Below are 22,054 nucleotides of genomic sequence, written 5' to 3'. Positions count from 1 at the left end.
AGGTTATGATATTTTCTTCCTATTAATCCATATCTCATCCCTAATTATATTAGCACCTTTCAGTGACAACTGATTAAGAATCTGGGGAGGAAACTGTCAGTTACCTATAAATCCATCAGCTTTGTATCATGTTTATTTTTGGCCTCTCAGCTATTTTGGGAGGCTGATGTTTACCTCGAGGTTTGTGCATTGTTGGTAGAATTACTTCTGATTTACACCAATGGGTGTGCAGTCACAGTTGAGCCCTATGTGATGCTGAGGACTTTACTTGTAAAGGGCTAAATCCAGCACCAGTTGTAAGCAACTGTAATTCCAGTGAAACCAATAACAGCTGCACCTGCATGTGCTAAGGCTGACTTTGGAACAGTTTATCAGGTATTCTCTTTGTACTGAAGTAGAATAAACTTTGTATTTCATTGCACCTTCGGTACCGGTAGTACGCCTTGGATATGTCTGAGCTATTGAAACCAAACTTCTTAACAGCCCTCAGATGTAAAGAAAGGAAAGATGAAAAAAAGTCCTAAAACTAATCTCTTGCCTCACAGCATTCCACCAAGATGACTCAGAAAATGACAAGGGAACCAAACTGCAAATTAGGCTCTAGTGTTTGTCGAAGACATTTGCCACCGGTAAAAATGAGTTATTGAAACAGTAAAGCTGAGGACTTCAGAGAAACTTTGATTGACAACAATAATTACAGCTATTCTTGTTCCTATAAGAAATACAGTGCAGGCTAGGCATAATAAATGTATGAAAATGATATTCTAAACCTGAACAGAAGTAGATGTAGGTCCAAACAGTTTAAGTGTCTTCTGTAGGAATTTCTGTGCATTTTTATGTGTTAGAAGTAGCCGTAGTTACCAGGCAGGTGTGTAAATTTGCTTTACATGACTAGTCAGCTAATCACTGGATGTTTTCTGAATAAGCCTCTGTGAGTAAAGGCTGTCATGCATCAGTAGTGTTCAGTCCGGTGGAACACTTTGGGTTCCGTACTCCAGCCAGGCTTGCGTGGCAGTAGGGTCAGGCTGGGCATTCTGCAGAGCAGATGCTATTCATGGGACATTTCCATCTGACCTTTCTGTCCTGTCTGTGGAGGAGATGCCCAGTGACTGTTCAAGCCACATCCAGATGCTGGCAGAGTGGTCAAATGATTTCTTTCGTACCTGAGGGCAACCCTGTGCTCAGCCTGAGCTTCCACAATATTCCTCAGAGGCAAAGAGGAGATGGAGTTGAAGCACATGGTCTTCTGAATCCAAGTGCACCTTGGTGCCTCAGGTGGGGAACCACTGCAAAGTCCTAAAACTAGGAGCTCTTCTCTTGGCTAACCAGGCTTGCTCACATCTGATGCGTATGTGTTACCAAACATCAGACTTTTCTAGACAGTGCCTTAGAACAGGGATGCCTGCAAAAGGGTCAGGAGTACTCAAGCCTTAGATGTTCTTTCTTATGTGTCTGTATTTTCTAATGCTGTGGTGGACTAACACATGAGAATATAAAACAACGGTTGTTTTGTAGCCAGTAGCTTTTGCTTTTGTCTCCCTAACTCAATGTCTGCCTTCTCTTTCCTTCTCCTGCTGTTGCCATTTGTTACCACAAGACCCCGTATCCCTCCCAGCCCGCTCACACAGTGAAGGCAGGCTTGTAGCTGTACTCTGCTAGCAAGTGGCTCCGATTGCTCCACTAGATGTTTCTGCTATGAGAAGATCACTTTCCCTCTTCCCTGTCCTGATCTGAGGTCTGGATCCATTTTGTGACATCAGGCAGTGTGGAAGAAGGCAGCACTGTAGCTAACCCTTCTCACAAGGCCACAGCAGTGCCAAGAAAGTGGCTGTAGGCCAATGGTGGGTTTTATCGAACCTGTCAGATTATGTTGCTGGGAGTTGTTCAGTAGGGTTAACATTCACAGGGAAAAGGAAAATAAGTTAGTCAATCCACAAGTGCCAAGAAAGAGTTAAATTAATGGGGGAAAAGGAAAAAAAAATCTTAATGCTGGAGAAAGATTACACTGGCTTACTTATCAGGTTCATGCTGAGCCCAGTCGTAATTGGAATGTACCCTTTGTAAAGTTTATTGGGTCCTGGGGCAGCTTGTTACTGAACCGGTCAATTAATCCATTTTTTTTTTTAATGAGTTAGGGGATTTCCTTTTGTGGAAAATCACCAGGAAACCTGACCAAATGCCCACAGCTTGGGGAAAGTGTGGCCTTAACATATAGAAAACCCTTCCTCCACAATTAGGAGAGGAAATAGACACCTCCCCTTATGGGCAGCATATTTGACCAATCCAGGGATAAAATAGATGGGATTTCACCATTGACTTGCAGGTTGTCGAGGGAGGATCACCATGAAACAAGATTACTTGAATGCAGCTTGGTGTTGAAGGAAATAAAACTGTTGAGTCTCCCTGCTGAGAGACAAATGATTTCCATTTAAAAACCTGTTTGTTCCATGCTGTAACTCCCAATGTAGCAATAATTAATGATATCAGAAGGTTACGAAAGACATTCTGTTGTGCTTGCTCTGTTCTAGGCATGAAATTGGATTAACATGAAGATAAACTTAGACTTTAAATCTGTTGAGGAAATCAGTAATTATGTCAAAATTCACAAATATTAATCTGTTTAAGTGTGTCAGGATACTGTTCATCTATCAGCAAAACATCCTGCCTTGTCGGAATTGTGTTGAAAGGTTAATTTCTTAAAATACTTGGATTTCCAATAACAGAATATTGTGAAGATGCAGCTTACTGAATAAATGCAAACAATCTCACCTCTAGAAACATGGTTATTTCTATTTCAGTGGCATCCAGCCAGTACCCTCTCATGAGGAAGAATCAATTTGCAAGGTACTGAATAAACCCTTGGGCTCTGCTGTGGAGAGGTGACCACCCATGAAAACAACTGACATGAAAAAACCACAAGGTATGACAGTGCATACTTAATAAAAGTGCATCTTTGCTGCAAATGAGCACATGGAAACACGATTGGCTTTAAGGGCAAGCTATGAAGACAGTTACAAAGGCTCTGAAATTGTTAGGTAGAAATTCAGTGGGTGATTGGAAGGGGAAGGGACTCTGTACCTTACCTTCTCAAATATTTCATGAGTCCAATGCAGGCCCTGATTCTGCTGTGGCTAGTTTTAATGTACCTGCTGTAAAAAACACAGAGGTGACACAGCTGTATGACTGTGTGTAGTGATACAGTCTGCAACAAAGGCTGCTCAGGTGTAGCTTTGTTGCTACTGGTACTTGTGAGGTGGAAGCTCAGCTTGGTATGCCTACATAAATTGCAGTCATACCTTCCCATTGCAATTTAAATTTACCCTGAGGGAACATGTTATCTTTGAATGCCCATTTAATTAAGTAGCCTGGTAGTGTTATTGTATTAGAATAGAAAAAATAACTCAGTGCTAGATTCCCTTCCCAGTGGAAATGGAGGTAGTGGGCACCTGTATAAATCTATTAGGAATGGTCCTCAATGCCATCTGCCACAAAAAGTGCATCTAAAACCACTTGAGACTTAGAAATCTGTCTAGTGCAAGAAAATTACAGGAGTTTCATTCTTCCTTCCTTCATTTAAAAATGCAGGCTGAACATACCTTACAGAAAAGAGGAGGTTTCAAATCAGGGACATGGTTAGGAGGCCAAGAAAGCTGTATCTATAGTCATGTGTTGTTGGGGCATCACAGAGATGGTATCATTCAAAAGGCTGGCAAGTCTTTTAGTAAAGTTAGTTTGCTTTTTTGTGCAATGCTGTCAAAAAGAGAAGGTATTTGTAGTGTCAAGTGTGTAGCATGTGAAAAAGTGAGTTTTGCAGCTGCTGAATGTTAGGAAAACCTAAGCTGAAGGCTGACTTCAGTATTTTGCTGAGTAGGTCTTAAAGGAGATGAGATACCACTATTCCAGAAAACTGGATTTTTGCACCCTTACAGAGAAAAAAGAAGTATAACAGGGAAATATTTTTACATATAATAACCATTTTTAATGTGTTCTCATAAATTTAAACCAAAAAAGCTTCATATATATATATATATATATATATGCTGGCCATGTCTAGCCTCTTCACAGAAGTCTGTGGTGAAAAATAGTATTCAACCTCCACAGGTATTGCTGGTAGCTGTGAAGTGGTTTCTCAACACATCTCTTATTCTGCCTAACTGCACATAAAGCTATATCTTTTTTTTTCTAGTGTGGAACATCTGGTTGCTCTACTATAAAAAAGCCTTTCACTTTTTGGAAAACGTTTATCAAATCTCCTGCTTCTCTTCTGTTTTCTAGATGAGCTGTCATCTTAGTAAACATGAAGAAACAGGATATGAAGGCAGAGAGTGGCTCTGGATATATTTTCAACTCTGATGTAGGGATAGGCAGCACCCGTTCAGCAGGTCTGGTCTTTGCATTTAGCTCACCTGTGGACAGAACATGGCTTTTCTGTTTCCCAACTCAATGTGTTAAACCAACACAACTCTGTCCTGTGCTACGTGGCCTGTTAAGTTGGGTATTTCTGCACAGTGCTTGATGTAGACATGTACCTGATATCATTCAGGTGCTGTGTGGCTGGAAGGACAAGGAAGCCCTGGCTTGAACTTTGGTGACAAATACAAAACATTCCTTGCTGTTGTTGACTTTAGTGAGTCCTACAAAGTGTTTGTGTGGGGAAATTTAAGTCTCTAACATTTATAAAATATATTTATAAAACATCCAAACTGCTTTATATGAAATTCTATGGTTACCACGTCAAACATAAAGATATCTCATTATTTTTCATTTTATTATGTATTACTTCTCTTTACCAATTTCTTCTTCATTTTTCCCTATGCCCTAACTGTTTTCTTTATCATGGGCTGCTTGCATGGGCTCAGCCATAAAATCATCTCTCTCTGAAAGAAACATCCTTCTATTTGTGTCTATTTTTTATGATGACTTTTACTTTGAATTTATTTAACAATACTTCTTTCTTTTCACTACATTGTAACTGCTCTTTCCTGTGTCATTTGGAACTGGCCAAAGTTGGCAGATCTCGAATTTCTTTTTTTCACTTTGAAATGTACAGATTCTTTCTCCTTCAGTGATAATGGCCATTGTGTTTCTTTAGAAATATTTTTTGGGGCCTATTATTTCTCAGCCACTTCAGTTGGCAAACTGAAGGCTTGGAAACAAATTAGCTTGGATGGCAGCCCAAGCTGTCAAAATGAGCCTTCCATTCATTACTGAATCATCCACCTCCTACATTTAGATCTTCAGCCCCACTTTTCCAGTAAGCTTCTCAGTTGAGTTCTTGGAATATTTTTTTTCCTGTCACTTTTGAACTCACTACTCCAGTCTACTTCACTTACGACCACACAGCAAAGCTACTTCCCCATTATCTGAAAGTAATGAAGTAATAACGCCAGTCTAGAGGGCACAGCTGGTCATCATTTTTGGTAGAAGACATTAAAATTATATTTTTCTCACATATTATTTCTCTATGAGTTACCTGAGGCTGAGGCCTTGATCACTTTGTCAGGCAAGAAATTCCAGGTAGGAAAACTGATTCCTACATGGGTATCATTAAAATCGTATTATTAGCCTTGCTCTGAAATGTTCTGGGGATGAGGTAGGAAGGTCTCATATACCTTATATATTTATGTCCCTGAAGTATTCTCCCCCACGTCTTTCTGGGTTTTGGGGTTTTTTTGTGTGAGTTTTTTTCTGCTTTTTTTTTTTTTTCTCGCTGTCTTTTTCAACAAATATTTTCTCCGAGGAGTGTATCTCTTGGAAATACCACATAGCAGCTTTTTTTTCTCTTCTCACTTGATGTCAGTGTGGACTTTGTTAAGGAAATTTTCAAAATGAAATGTTTTGGTTTTGGACAAGAATATTTTTTTCCCTATTATTTTAGCCAACTTTTTTGTATTTCGATTTCAAACAGTATATTTAAAATGCATATTATTTATCTTTTTTATTAAAAGAAATATCCTGATAGTGAAAGGTAGCTAAGAGAAGTTAAGTAGTTTGAAGGTTCCAGGACTATGTGGAAATAAGCTGGACTGTGTTGGGGAATTTGTAGAGGAGAGCAGTATACTTGCGGAGCCATATCCTTGATGCTCTTTCTGTGGGGTAGGCAAGGAGAGCTGGTGCAGAGCTTGCTACATCTTATCCCATCAAGCTGACATGGTAACTCTGAGTTACTATCTACAGTATCTCTAAGCTGTCTTTCTGAGGAGAAATTGTGCAGGAAAGGCAAGCAAGAAGCCTTTAGATTTCTATGGAAAATTTCTCACAAGACCTATGAAATTACCCTTGGTTCTGCAGTGCAATGCTAACTGACTGAAATCTAGCAGAAGGGAGAGAGAAGCAAATTTCTTGGCCGAAACCCATGTTCTCAACATGTATAGTGTTAATATTAGAGACTATGGAGAAATTTCCACTGGTGATGTAGCTGTTGGGATGAGATGTACAGGAAGGAACAAGTGTCAAACCTTGTAAGGTTTTAGAAGATAAAATTAGAAAAAATGCATATGTATGACAGAACGTGAACTTTAGTCATTCAATACAGGGTTTGGGGCTGGTCCAGAAAAGGTCTTAGATTTCTTGATGGAAAAGGTCACAGCTTTCCTTCTCACTTATCTCTAGAATCACGCATGCCCCTCCAGTCTGAATATGGAACAGCACTAATTAGGACTTGGACAATAAAAGCCTTGGCCAAAGACCACAAGGACTTCACAGACCTGCAGAAATGGGGAGAGCTGGGGAAGATTACTAGGCTGTGTAACAGTCTAAAGAAGGTACCTATTTCCTTGGCCACCCCTATCTTGTTTTGCTCTCAGGCAGCTGCTTTGGAGCTGTACTCTTAATTCAGGCACTTGCTGATCTTCCTAAGCCCAGGCTGGGCCCATAACTCTAGCAATTCTACTTCTGCTATGGTTGTCAAGAGGGAAGTGAAACATAAGCTGGAAAACTGCTTTTAAGTTTTAGATTCACAGTTCAGTTGTAAATAACTGCTGCTGTACACAAAAAAATCAGCATCATAATGGCATGAGGTGAACTGAATAATGCGCAAAGTGTAATAAACCTTGATTTTTCAAATAACAGAATTCTTGACATATAGTAAAAGCAGATCATGAAGAAACAGCCTTTTCAACTATATCTAGCATGTGCGTCTTCACCAACCACATAGGAAGTAATTCTATCATGTGCAGGGATGGCACCCTTGAACCAAGAGCTGAAAGCACGAGGTGTTCAAGGACATCCACAGGCTTCTTACTGTCAATGGCAGTAGAGTTATTCACAATGTGGCCTGAAACAGGTACAGCATCAAGGCAGCAAGAGCTTGAGGTTTTTCTGATTCTGTCATCGGGTGAAAACAAGTGTATTGACGATCAAATTGACAGGGAGAAGAAAAGCACAGCAGGGCACACATGGGTTTTCTGTGATGTATTTTGTAAACTGCATTTTGTCATTTTCTAAGACATTCTCTACTATGCCCACATAAAGATGGATACCCCCACAACTGAGTTAGCAAGGAAAACTTGATTGCTGTTGCATTTACTGAGATGAAACTTTATCTTCTTTTTCCTTAACCAATTTTCTGGAATTCTGACACAATTATAATTCTGTTACAAAAATATTTAACTGGAAGATTTTATAGGATCGCACTTCTAAGCAAGGTAAGTCTATTTCCCTTTCTGGTATGTAAGAATGTTGCCTCCCAAATTAAATAGACATTTAGCATAAATACACTGTGGTGATTATTGCAATTCAGGGACTAACGATTTCCTTTTTCTCTGGCTTTCCTGGTATGCAGTTCGTTGTGTTTCCACACTTGTGGTGGTGAATTAACTCCCTGTGGATAATATAGCTTCACTTGCAGCAGATGTCAAGACTCTTAATCAGAATTTAAGTAGCCTCAATTACATTTACCTTAATTCACTTTGGAAGTGAAGTAAGTTAAATTGAATTAGGCTTACTTTAATTCTGAATAAGTATGTCCACACAGATATTCAATGTATCTTTTGCTAATCTGTTCAAAAAATTAATTCCGATTCTCTTTGCAATTGCTCTCTAAAGTACAGATATAGTCTGAGGATGCTGGAGACAATGAGTAGGCAGGGGATAGACGGTGCTGAGTATGAAAGCAATGGTTGAGAACATTTGGGTGTAAAGGGTTGAGTTTTAGCCAAAAAAGATGCTTGAATGAACATAAGACACTGTGCTTGGCTGGGGACTGCTGGTCAGGAGGTGGAGGCTAAGTACAGCTCTGATGAGTGCAGTTCTATAGCAAACAAGAAATTTATTTGGCCACAATGCACAAAAGTCTGGATCTTTTTGTGCCTCCTTAGAATGAAATGTATTCACATAGGAGCTGCCTTATGTCAGGGTTCACAAAGCAGTCGTCTCTACAGGATGCCACGGCGATTAAGATGGTTCAAATTATATATGTATAGACAGACATGCTAAATGAAACCAAAAATGTATCTGTTGCTTTATCTGTTAGCAACAGTGGCCAACAACAGAGCTTCTGAGGAGAGTAAAACTATGACACTAATTCCTTGGTGCATTCTGCTGGCATAAGTTAGCAGGGGCTCAGGATTTCCTGAGCCAGAAATGGAGTTTTAGTGCAATTATTAATTGTTCATAATGGAGTTTTCCCACGATCGCTGGGCACTTTAGCACTTTACTGAAACAGAAGTGTTTACTATTGCCTCTATGGTTTCTGTCATTTGTATTACGTACCATCATTTGCATGTAGAATGCAGTTATGGGATTAACCCCGCAGGTACGTGGCCAGTGTGACCATTTCCTATAAGTCACCATCAGCAAGCAGCAAGGACAGCTAACCTAGGTTGTTCTGGCAACCTGCATAAAAATTGGTTATGAGTGTCCACATTTTGTAGCCCTCTCTTGCGCAGTAGGCCCTGTACGAACTCATGATCAGAAAACAGCTTTACCCTGAAGAGCTTACAGCATAAACAGATGCGAGAAGTGACCTGCCTGCAGCCAGAGAACAAAGGGGAAAATACAATGTTAGGTATGATTAAGTGAGAAGTAGACAGCAAAATAGAAAATGGTCTTACGAAACTTTCAAACTTATGATCCACCCGTGTCTTGAACAAGTTTACAGTCCTGATCATCCTCTCCAAAAAGGAATGGTAGTAAAAGAGAAGATACAGAGGAAAGCAGCAAGGTTAGTAGAGTTAGTAGAGTGAGTAGAGTTAGAAAATGATTTTCCTAGAAGAGATTAAATAAAATAGGGCAGTTCATCTTGGAAGAGAGACAAGTAATACAGGTGTGTGTAAAGTCATAAATGACATGGGAAAAGTGAATTGGAAATGACTATCCCTTGGTATAACACAAGACTAAAGGGGCAATGAAGGGAATTTTCAGGCAGCTACTTTAGACCAGAACAAATAGAAGTGCTTTTTCACGCAGTGCATAATTCAGTTGTGGAACTTATTGCTGACAGATATAGATTCAAGAAGCAATTAGACAAATTCACGGAAAATAGGTCCAGCAGGGGCTATTAAACATGCTGATGCAGATGCAACCTCTGGCTCAGGAAATCCCTAAATGGCAGATTGCCAGAAGCTGGAAGGTGGAAGGAGGATCACTCTAGGCCTGACATGCTTTTCTGTTCTTTCTTGAGTAACCACTTTGGGTTGCTACATAGTGTGGGTTTTAGGCCTCGATGGAAGATTGTGTTTCTTGGGCTTTTATTTATCCTTTTTTGGACATTGCTCATATTCTATGTATTATGTCATTTAATTCCCTTTCCTTACAGGGCTGTGTTATATTTTTGGGATTTGATGTTTGACAGTAGTTGAATTGTACAGTATGAAGCATGAAGTATCAGCCTGCTTTTGTGACAGTACAGTAATGCATAAGCCACCATAAGTAACCCTGTGGCAAAACACACAGATTCCACATCCCCATCCCTGCCCAAATGGATGAATGGGGAAGATTAGCATTTCAGCACTTACAGAAAGTTACACATTCCAGGGTCTGGTAGAAAAAGGGAGGGAATGAATTCCAGAGTACCTGCCAGTAGACCTTCATCCTTTTAAACCACTTTCAGATTAACAGTCACTGGTGAGACTCTGACCAGTGTGTCTAGCACCATTATAAAGAAAGATTCTGCATTTCTAGACTGCTTTGCCTTGCATAATTTCCAATTGTAGAAACCTGTGGATTACTTCATTTCCATCTGTAGAGGCTGAATTAAGCCAGAGAGATTGGTTTGCTGGAATAATGTCTCTGAGCAATGGAGAATGGCAGGGAAGTGTGGCCCCTGCCACAGCTGTGAGATAAGAATAAGCAGCACCAGGTACAGTCACGGAGATACTGAGGCAACTGCCGCCTCAACACTTCTTGCACAACATCAAGCAAATCCTCTGTCCTTCTAACAAACTGGTTCCCAAGGTTGAATATACCTCTGTATGTTCAGCTGCAGAAGGGCCGCAGCTTCATCCCTTTTTCTGCCTTTTTATTTCTCTTGGGATAGGGCTTCACAGAGCTCCACAAAACCCACTGACTATAGACCAATCTACTTGGTACTCTTATTAATGCTGTATTCATGTTCTGATTCAGCCTTGAATGATACCCCACTGATTCAGGGGGGAAATCTTTGTCTTTTTCCTTCCGTGACTAAGAAATGGCTCATGTTGTATTGAGCTCACAGATTCTCTTTGACTGTAAGTATAACCTTTCAGTGTGAGGCTATTGGTGCAAGTGAAATCAAAAGGACTTCGTGAAAGTGTCTTAACAAGCCAGCAGCACGATCATGTGAGTTGTCACCTATCTTCCAGTCAGCCCGAGCTTGGCCAAGTACTTATATATTCCAGAAGGCTGCTTAAAAGGTGATTTCAGGCACACTGTGCTTTCCGATTATTTGCACAGAATAATTAAAACATTATTTTTGCACTTCTGGAGTGTTTGTCCCTAACACTGCCTAAACAGATGGCGTACCTTTTGGGTTTTTTTCTCCTTAATCCAAACGGGGTAGATTAGGAGTCACACTGTGATAATTCCTGATTACAATAAGTATGAAGAATTGTTAAAGACGTGTCATTGTAGCGAGTACCTCATAAGTGAGAGGCTGTGGGCAAACAGACCTCAGTCTGTGTAAAGACCACAACAAGTAACTTGTGTCTCAGCATTCCTAGTGCTGCTCAACATGAGGGCCAGCCTGCTTGTGCTGCCTCTGACTCATCCTGATGCTCACCTGGATTCCTGCTGCTGAAAGGGACCCTCTTTCTGTTCACGGCAGCATGTGTATTGCTCACCAAGGTGGTCTGCCATTGTCTGTATGCAAGTTACTTTTCCAAGGACTCAGGTGGTACTGCAGCCAGTTGAGGGGTTAACACACTGCCCTTGGAACTATTCTCCTGGACAAAGCTCTGCTTGTACTTCAGCCTGTCTTTCTGGAGCTTCATGAGCATTAATGTGTCAAATGCTGAGTCTGTCAAACTATCAAAGTGTGGGTTTCCCCCCCTGTCTCAACCCAATCAACAAAACTAATTTGGATCAAGAAAAGAAATGTCTTCAAATATTACAGAACTAAAGCAGCAGAGTAAGGATGAAGCTGTCCTGGAGAATGTATAGAATAAATAAATACAAATTCGGAGTGTTGTTTGCCTTTTTTTTTAAACCTTCTTTTTTAAAAAGCTCTCTAAAGCTTTATTTCTTTTGCTTATTATTATTTAATTAAAAAAAAAAAAAAAGGGCAAACCCCCTTCTCATCACAGCCTCCTGAAGAGAAAAACCACAAGTGCTCAACTGACTTTGCAAAATGAAAACAGTTGATGCCCGGGGCCTGCTCTAAGTGTGGGAGAATAAGAAAAACTAAATCCAGGATAGATAAAAGCCAGACACCTGCCATATGCATGAATCTGTTCCTCAGGGAGCCGGTACTTGCCACTCTATACCTGTGCCTGTATACATTGGCCTGCCTTCACCCCTGAATGCTGCCAACATTCACGTTTTTGTCATCTAAAAGCTGTTGTTCTTTTTGAGTTCTGTGGCTATAGCACTAAGGAAGAATTAAAAGCTTTTCAGTAACTATATAAATGCCTAAGCCAATCAATAAATATTGGTTTAAATGAGTGTTAGGTGCCACACAAGCGGTTGTGTTGTGAACTGGAAAGAAAAAGAGAAGGCTTGGGAGATGCAGGGCTCTTCCCCCAGGAGGTATCCAAGTGTACTTATTTTCCTATACTTTTAGCTTTTATAGTGTAAATAAGCACCTAAATTACTTTAAAAAGCTGAGCTTGTATTAATGTAATAGGAAGAGATGCTAGTATCTGTATGAGGCTGCTGCTAGAACCTCGTTAATAACTGACCCTTTTCCAGCTAATCTCCCTGTTTTTCAGCATTTCAAATAGTGATAGTGAGGGCCAGTGACTTTTCAGAGATCCCACAGTGGGTTAGTAGTAGGACTGTAGAAAGAACCCAGACCCATCAGTTCTGAGGTCAGAGCACCACATGCTGTTTCTTTTCAGGCTGGCTGTTGATTTGAAATACAATATTTACTAGTAACTAGGCAGTCTGAATGTGGCAACTTACAGGACAATGAGCTACGTAAAAGCAGTCTGTAATGCGTTCTGCCCAGTTCGAATGAATTCACTTTCTGTATTGTTTAGAGAACTGAGTATTTTCTGTCCTTACATGAACGCTGTCAGATCCCAAAGGGAGCTACTGAGAACAGGGAAGAGGGATTGAGCTATCAGACACAGGCTCTTTTGCAGTGTAGGGTGAAAAAGTAGCAGATATGTGTGGTGCGTGTACAGGAATGAAGGTGCCCATTAGATTAATTAAGGCCAAAAATGTATTGTTTTCCTGCCTTGGGAGAAAGTGCTTGGGGAAGGAGGCAAAGGAAAAAAGCTTGGTTCTCATGGGTGCTGCGGCACACTGAAGAGAGGAGGCATGGATCTCATGGTGAGACAGGGGTGACTCAGAGAAGGCTACCAGTAAAAGAATTTCCAGTTCTGAGGCTCTGTTCTCAACAATTCAGCTGGTTTGCACATTGCAATAATAATTATTGTTTATTAGGAGCCTATCCATCAACTGATGCCTCAGGTGCCTATTGCAATTAGGATATAAAACAAATTGGGCTGCTGCACTCAATAAAAAGATTTTTTAAAATCTGTTTCTTTCAGAGCAACTATGTGACATCAAAGTCATTCTAAGGTTAAGTGGGAAGGATTCCTGGGAACTGAGGTTGTAGAAGTGTATGTACAACAGTGTCTTTCTCCAAATACAGCCAGTTTGAGGCTTATCCCTGGGCTTATTAAGGCAGAAAGGTATGGAAAGTGTTTGAAGACTGGAAGCATATCTTAGTGCATGCCCATTAAATGCCTGAGATGTGAGAACCAACTTTTTAAACTCTACTTTCATGATCATCAAGTCTCTGACAGGTCAGTGTTTAGTCTATTATCTTATCAGCTAGTGGCTACATATTCATCGGAGAGAGATGAGCTGTCCATTATATGTATTTTGTACTTTTATGATGAAAGATAATTTGTGTAAAAGCATCCAGAGCGTAGGCATTTTGGGATGCTTTTAACATATCAAAAGAATCTGATCTGTATCTGTCTTTTTTTCCTCTAGCCAAATTATTCACCAAGAATACTGATTCTTTTATTTCCTTTCCATTCCCTTTCCACACAGCCTGTGTTAAACACCTACTTTTTTATGTTTTATATAAGGGTAGCAGAACAGGGAGTGGAGGGTAGGACACAAAACAAAGAAATAGAAATAAGTGCCTCTTGGATTATCTTTTTAAAATTTTATTCTGATTATTTCCTGCATTACAATAAGACATTTTTTCTTCCCTCTATAATTTTTTCCCTAATGTTCCCTCATATTTGCCAGACTGGGAAGATTTAAAGGAGCAAAACAAACAATCTGGAAGAGACTATGACTTCTTTATAAACCTCTACTTTGTTATTAGTCTTATTTTGAATGAATTAATCTTGGTATGTGTCTCTAGTTATGCAACAGAGAGGATGCTTCTTTAGCTACCAGATGGAAAGCTTGGAAGCAGTGTTATGTGGTCAAGCGGGCTAGGTCTTGGGGTTGCAAATCTCATTTTTCTGGAGATGTTTTTGAAACCAGAGCAGTTCAGAATGATGTTCAGCCTTTTGAATCATGTGGGATGTTGGACATGTGCTGCAATAAATTCTCTGACCAGAGAAAGGTGTTATTTGACTGGGAAGCTGTCTTCTACCCTTCCTTACTTTCCATGTGTGCAGTGGTCATACCCTGTTGCCATGGAGTTGTAGCAGGCTGGTCTACTTATTTTTGCAAGCCTCTCAAACTTTCAACCCTTTTCAATTTGCCAATCTTCCCCTCCCCCTTTTTCTTCTTGGACAGGAACTCTTGAATTTAACCCTTTTGACAGCTTTCTTGCCTTTTTTTTTTTCTTTTTCTTTTTTTTTTTAAAGTTAGATTTCATAGATGTACTTCAAAGGGAGCCGTGGATGCTCAGGGCTCAGAAGACCAGAGATTAAAACCACCATATAAAAGATCTAGAAAGGTACAGAGCATATTAGTCTGGTAATGATTTTTTAATGGTTATTGTGTTTATTTTCAGATGTTTTACAGGGCATGTACAATATGTATAATATGTTGTCTTGAAACAGACAAGTGTCTTGCTCCCATCTACCATAGGTATGGCTGATATATGGCTTTACGTAGCAAGGGAATTCATAGAAGCAAGCTTCAAGTGTGTGTTTGTGTTCAGGGTCTTTGTGTTTTAAGAAAATGCTTCATGCTCTTATAGCACCTTTCACTTCCAAGGGCTTGCACCTGATCTATCAAGATGAGGAGTAACTACCCGATTATAGCCAGAGATTTATGACAGTATAAATCCATGGCAAGATCAGGCGCTGGCTCAAAGAGCTGAGTTTCCCCAACAACCTTTAACTGCAGTTTGCAGCAGCTGGTCAGGCAAAAGAAGTAGTTTCAGTGGAAATAAAGGAGAATACTGAACCTGCTCTACTCTAGGTCCTTCCCTGCTCTTTCCCCTCTGATTTGGGTTCACACGGTGTTTTTCCTCAGTCTCATCTTCCCACTGTGTCACTTTGCTTCATTTCTGAATTCTGCTGCTCCTATTTCTGCATTTCTTGACATTTGCCTTTGCAACTCAGTTTGCCTCATCCTTCTTCTCCCTTCATAAGTTTATCATTTCCCAAAGATGCAGTTGTGCTGCTTAGACTGCTACCTAGGCAGTGTTCACCCTTGCTCTCCCCCACTGATGTATTACTGTGTGAAGCCTAGGGTGTGTTACATAGCTTTTCCTATACCTCTTGTTGAATTCAATCTGTTAGTCATTGACCTTATGGGATTGTGTAAGGTTTTGGCCTGGCTTCTCCAATTAGTATCTTCTTTCAGAGAGCCATCCATCCATCAGCACAATTAAACCAGCTCTTCTTCCCATTCCAATCAGAAGGAAAGGTGTTCCTATCATCCAATAAATGCTTGCTTTACATGCAAAAGTGCATGTCTGCATTTTGCCTTCAGTAAATAGTGCTGCATTTTTAATGAGCTTGTCCCTAAGTAACAGATTGTGCCGCCAAATGATTTAAATTTCTGTCTTTTCAGATTCTAAAATAAGTTTTTGCTGACTTTTTGTTGGTAATGGCTGAAGGGGATGGTTTTCAAAATATGCATGGCTAGCACCAGCTGAAGATTGCTTTTTATTTTACCCATGCTGAGTGTGCTGGCTCTTTTCTCTCATTTATCCCAGGGAAGCTTGTTTAAATGTCCCTTGCATACTGTAATTGAATCCACTCTAGGAACTCACGCTTGTAGCATCTTTCTCTGGGCCTCTGGAACTTCCTGAGGGTGAAAATATGCGTTTAATGATGAACTTTGCAGTCTGAAGCCTTGTGTGAGAGACTACCCAAGGAGTAAGACAGAAAATATGTTGATATGCTCCATTTAAATTCAAGAGGTAAATGAGGGCACCATGGGTCATGGTGATAGGTGTCAGCTTCAGGCTGAAATGCTCAGCTCGTTGGCTCAGCAGTTTAAACAATGGCATATGCGGAGCCTCCACCTATTGCTTGTTCTGAACGGAGAAATTGGTATGAAGAGAAACATATTCTTTTTAGTTTCTGAAATAGATTTGGTAGTGTAAAATCCCAAGGGTGTAATGGTGCTTTTTGAATTAAACTCATAATCAGTGACTTGATTCTATTCACATATTAGGTTGTGTGTCCAACTTTCCAGCTGATGCTACTCAACACACTTTAATAAAGCCAGTTGTATTTCATGGATGTCAGCAAAGCCATACTGGCTTCTGCTTTTTAAGAATCCACTCCCACATCCCTCACAAATATTTCGTTGTAAGCCTCGTAATACGGAAAGATATTTTAAGATTTGGTTTCAAAATAGGGAGCTAGAATGGTTTGGGGTGAAATACGAGAAGAAATTGTTTTCAGGGAGACTGTGCACAGCTGTATAACCCTAATGTTATGCTCAAAAGATGTGAGGCCTCAGAAGAACAGCTTGTCATCTGAAGCCAGTGTGAATACATGAGGCTGGGATGTAACAGAAGGAAGCAGAAAAGTGTAGCATTAATTTTATGTTTCATGGTGGTAATGGCTAGTTCAGTTTCAAAGTGAGGAAGAACTGAACCTACTCATAGACACACAACATATGGATCTGACCTGGCAGAATACTGTAGCCTGATCAGGTTTCTGGCATATACGAGAAACTCTGGTATGAGATTGGAAGAAAGTCTTGAACAAGTTGCCTCCTGGGAGAGCTGAGGATGGCCAGAATGAAAGAGGGGGAAGTGGAGAGAAAAAGAAAAGTAGTTGTGCAAGGTGCTGAATGTGAAAACAATAAACTTTGATGTGATGAGCACTGGCTAGGAAGCAGAAGGATCTGAGGATGGCAGAGAAGGTAGGTGACTCTGGATAAATGGACTAGAGGGGATGAGGGCACAAGCCTGGAGGGGAGAAAGCTTCAGTGAGATGAGGCGTGAGATGACTAAGCCTTGGCTGAAAGGCTTCAGCATTATAAATTGGGCAGGAAGATTTAATGGCAGCTTTGACCTCTGGGAGAAGAGGGAGGAAGAGCTAAAAATGCCTCTAAGAGTAGAAGTCTGTGAGAAGGACTTCGCCACTGGCAATGTGGAAAGGAAGGAGAAAATGCATTAACTGCCCCTAAAGGCTAACAGTTCAGAGGCTGAAATTCTGAGCGCACACAAGCAGGTGGGGGGAGCAAGCACCGACTGCCCCATTAAGCCCCTCTGGATCTGGTGCAGCGCATGGGGGGTGCATAGCTTTTCCTGCAGCGGGAGGAAGGGGTCACACTTCTACCAATTCAGTGTGCCAGCTAGAGCTTGCTAGAGAGGTGGGAAGTAGGTATTTTAAGGCTAAAGTGAATTACTTCTCCCAGAGCAAAAGGGGATGTCAGGGAAATAATGTGGCTCTCCACGCTGCCAATTTACCGTGCGGTACACCTGAAGGATGTTGTCTTATCTATTGCCCTTATCTCATCCAAGGCTCTGCCCTGGAGCTCTTTCTAGCCTGGCTAGCTAGCGCCTGGTCGCGTAGAAGCAGACTGCAGCCTTTCAGGGCTGGATGCAGCTGCGGTGTTTGTGGGGAAGCTGTGCCGAGGCACAGGCTTTCCTCTATTGTGTATGATACTGTGGTCCCTCCTTTCTTTTCTTTTCACCCCTTCTGGTTAAACCTGGTCCTAGTTTTAAAGCTCTAAATCTGCTCTGTGATTTGATATTTGAGAGGCATCCTCATCCCCATGCATTGCTGCATTGTGCTGTGTGGTGCGGCCCCAAGAGTGTGCATGTGGGAAAGATGTTCTCTGGAGAGGCCTTGGGAACTCTCTTCTCCCCTTATGGCACATGGCACCACCTGGAATTTCTGGCTTCTGGGGTCACTGCAAACCCTATCTTTTTTTTTTTTTTTTTAAAGGGTTTTGTGGCTCTTTAATAGACCACATGCAATGCATAGAATAGGATGGCAGATCTGAGGAGGAGACTAAGGTTGGCCTAAGGACCTTAAACTTTGTGTGCCTTTTTGGTATGGATATACCAGGCTGTGACTATAACAAAGCTATAGATCCCTTTTTCCTGATCCTTCTCCAGATCTGGTGTGTTTGCTCAGGTTCACATGGGCCAGGGGCTGCTCCTCACCTTCTTCCAAAATGCACCACAGCATCTGCATCTGTCCTGCCCAACCTGATACACCTCTGCAGGTGGTGCACCTGCAGCCTGGTACACCTCAGCACTAATTTTCAGTACACCCGTTGTCAGTCTAGGTCTTTTAAAGATCAAAAATTTGATACCCACAATTCATCAGTGCTTTCAAAATTCTTTGCCAGATGGCTTTATAAATGCAAGGAAATAAAATGATAAATGTCAATATGGCTATGGTGAAAATGTGGCTGTTGAGGGATATTAAAAGGATGGCATTTCACAGGAACTCTCTCACACTCCTTTTTTCTTTTCTAACAATGCCCATTTTTTTCAACAAGCCACTTTCAAATATGCAGACATTGAAAGATCCTGGGTTAAATTTATCCCTTCCACAACTCCACGGACTTCAACAGCGTTGCACCAACACTTCTCCCATCTTTTGTAGCTGATTAATTTATGTTCATTTCACTTCTCTGGTGCCAATGAAAGAATTTAATAGATGCTTATTGTTCCCTGCAGATACCCCCACTCTGTGTGGAGAGGCATCAAGCTCTTCTGGGGGTTGGCATTGTTGTTCTTTCTCTTTTTTATTTCCTTCATGTAACAGAAAGAGATTACACCAGGGGAGCTAACTGTGTACTTGGCTTTCCAGGGAATTCAATACACGCCTGCAATTAACCTGCATTGAACTGGCCATTGGATGTTGCTATTCCTCTACAATAAACACAGATGGTAGCCCGTTTTGACTGGGTATTTGTATACTGCAGGTTGGCACAGCTCAAGTCAAAATAAATACAATTTCCAGACGGCACAGATCTTTGCCTTTCCTTTCTGTTTTTTTGTCAAAGGAGGGGGAAAAATCTGAATAGCATCCAAAAAATCTTGGTTTTTGGCCCCCCATATAAGTATTTTGCCTAAAAGCTGAAGTTGATTTCAGATCTCAGCCCTATCAGTCTGTCAGGGAGACAGTAAAAGGGGAGAAAAATTTTAATCAGGATTTAGCAGGGAAAGTAATTCAGTGGGAGGGAAAGAACATTTTGAATTGCACTTAATATCACAAGCTCTTATCTTGCTAGTGCTTGGAACATCGCACAGCTTTACTCCTCTCATGGGCAGCTTGAGTTCTGTGGATTAAAATAAGATTTGGAGGTTTGTGGGTGAAAATACATCTTTATGTGTTTCTCAGTCTAGAAAGTGAACAGATTATGTTCCAACTGGAGCAGTTTTTTCTTTACTTGTTTGGGGAGGGAAGGCTGTGGGTTGGAATGAGCACCTCATTAGCTATTAATTATTTTCCTCATTCACAAAACCAAGAGGTTTCTTCTTTTGCCAGAAATGGGTTGTCTGTGGGAAAACTTCAGCTCTGGGAAGATTTAAAAAAATAAAATAATAATAAAAAAGCACTGTTGTTAAGTTTAAAGAAATTGAGCTAAGAATATAAAAAATCTGCCACCAGGGTCAAACTTGATGCCATGTGTATTTTTTTTTTTTTTTTCATTAAAGGAGTGCAGATTTTGAGCCCGAGCTATTATTTCAGGTGACTTGAGGCCCTCCGGGGGCAGCAGTGAAATGGAAAAGAGCACAGCAGCCTGCTCTTGGAACTGATGCTCACTGAATCTGAAAGGTCATGTCATGTTTTCTGGCAATTGACTCAATGGGTTTGGATTCTACAACATAAGGTCGGGCCGTTTTCACTCAGCACATGTTTACTGGGGAATGTGCCTTCCAGTTGTTTTCACATTGACCTTATTACCCTGCCACACTGATGAGCCTGGCACAAAAACTACTTTTTGTATTGCTGTATGCACCACACTCCCTCTCCCGCTCCCCACAATGTTGTTACTTTGGGCTGCAGATGGAGGATTTGGTGTACGCATTTCCCCCGCTCCTAACCCCCTGCTTTCTGTGCCTCGTTACAACAGAGCTGTGCAGAAGCCCATTGACTGCGCACTTTGGAAGGACAAGAGGGTGCAGTGGGATTGACTGACATTTGGTTCCCAGGTGTTGCGATAGGAGAGGAGGCACGGGCTCTGGACTGTAGAATCAAGCAGGAGGGTTTGCATCATTTGATGTACTAGCCCTTCTCAGTGCTTCTGCACTAGATGTGGCCGAGTTGGATGGTTGCTGGGAGGGCAGGACTCACAGCCCAGGGCTGGGATGTGCTCCGCACTGGGCAATGTTAAAATGGATGGAGACAGAAGTTCCCCCTCCTCGTGGTAAATCTGCTCCTACAGTGCAAAATCCAAGCTTTACAAGGATAAATAAAATACTGCTGCTATTTCTGCAAGCGCATTGGCAGCTCTCTCTCCTTGCAACACAGTTCTTGTGCTGAGAACACAATATGCGTCTCTGCCACCTTTTCAGGCTTAAAAAAGTGTTTTGGGCTTCTGTCAGTTTTAAGAGTTAGAAATTAAAGACGAAGAGTTTATTATTACTTGGAACGCTCCCATGTTTTAAGCAGTCTGAGACAAAAAAGAGCTAAGATATTTACAAAAAGTCATTGATAAAGACAAGAAAATAAACCCATGAGTGCTTTCTTTTGTGACTGCACTGCTTAACCTTGTCCTGCCACCCGTTTGTCAGCCTTGTCTGCCCCAACAAGAAAAAAATATTGCACTGCTTTGTCATTGTTTGAATATTGCTCTTTCAATAAGGTCAGAGCAGACTTGCAGCAAACCCGCTAGTCAAAGAGTGAAGCACACCGTGATGTTCCACAGAAGTGTCGAGACCTCAGGTGATAAGAGTTTTGTTTCTGGCTTGGACTTCATTGGCTTGGACTTCACTGTCCGAGTTTGGCACTGGCAGGTTATTTTTGGAGACAACTTCACAGTCTGCTGAACAGAAGCAGTGTGTAAAACCTAGGGATCACTTCTTTACCTTGGGCATATTTCTGTCAATAAAATGAGAGCCTGCCTCAGAAGCTTCAGAGGAGTGCCTGTTACATTCACCAGGATGAGGGCAGTGTCAGTGGTCTTTGCCACTGACCAGTTTGATTTAAAAAAAAAAAGAAAAAGGAAAAGAAAAAGAAAAAAGAAAAAGCATTGCAGTCAGTCATTATTTGCCATCAGGATAACTTTTGTCTGTGAGTTGCACTTTAGGAGGAAACTTGCAGGAAAACTGTGAAGGAGGCTTTCTTGATGCTATAGGGAAAGTGCTGTGACTAGATTCCTACCCAGCTATCTCCTGTATCACAAGTTTGGTGCTGGTGGTCTGAATATCTTCTCAGGGTATAAAGTGCCATGGCAAAATGTTCCTGTTCCTCTGGAACAGGAACATAGAGCCATATCAGCCAGTTGGTGTGTCCAAGACCCACACACAGGCTAAAGGGGTGATAATTGCTGAGGAGGAGGCAGGTTAACAAGTTAACGTAGCTAAGGGAGTGCTGGTCATGCTATGTAGACACACCAGCCTGTTTGGCACCAGCTTCATTACCACATGACCAGTGGGGAGCGTGGAAAAGCATGTCGTGGCAGATTGTTCCCAAAGTCTCACCCAGAAGGTGGCTGCTCAAGCAATGTTTAGAACCTTAATTTTTGCAAGACATGCAATTTCATCTAATTTTGCATCTGTCTTGGGTAAACCACTGCCTGACTTAAACCCTGAAGTGAAGCTTTCTTGAACAAAATCCTGGCTTTTGTATTCACAGTGAACACTGTGCACTGAAAGGCATGGACTGTGAAAACTTAGCAGCTCTAGGAAATACTTCTAAAACTGTATTTGTTAAAATCTGAAAATTAATACTCTTCTCACCTGGAAGACAATGCAAGGCTTGAGAAACATTTGTCCTTTTTAACCTGAAATAGAGAGTCAGTGATACATTCGTTCTGTGTGAAATTCCCTTGTTTTACAGTCATATCAATGAGATTATTTGCTTTGATTCTTATAGTTTGAATCTGTTTTCCCAACAATTTTGTA

General features: G+C 41.1%; 1 long non-coding RNA gene across 1 annotated transcript in view; it reads left to right on the top strand.

Moving 5' to 3' along the window:
* Window positions 1–22,054, top strand: part of LOC130153284 (uncharacterized) — a 72,788-nt gene that overhangs the window by 11,297 nt on the left and 39,437 nt on the right. Inside the window, exons 2-3 of the long non-coding RNA XR_008823298.1 lie at window positions 2,799–2,920; window positions 6,613–6,764. This is a non-coding gene — a long non-coding RNA (uncharacterized LOC130153284). The remainder of the gene's footprint in view (window positions 1–2,798; window positions 2,921–6,612; window positions 6,765–22,054) is intronic.

This window comes from Falco biarmicus, chromosome 7 (assembly GCF_023638135.1).
Source record: "Falco biarmicus isolate bFalBia1 chromosome 7, bFalBia1.pri, whole genome shotgun sequence".
NCBI lineage: Eukaryota > Metazoa > Chordata > Aves > Falconiformes > Falconidae > Falco > Falco biarmicus.
This window is presented reverse-complemented; position numbering and strand designations above follow the sequence as displayed.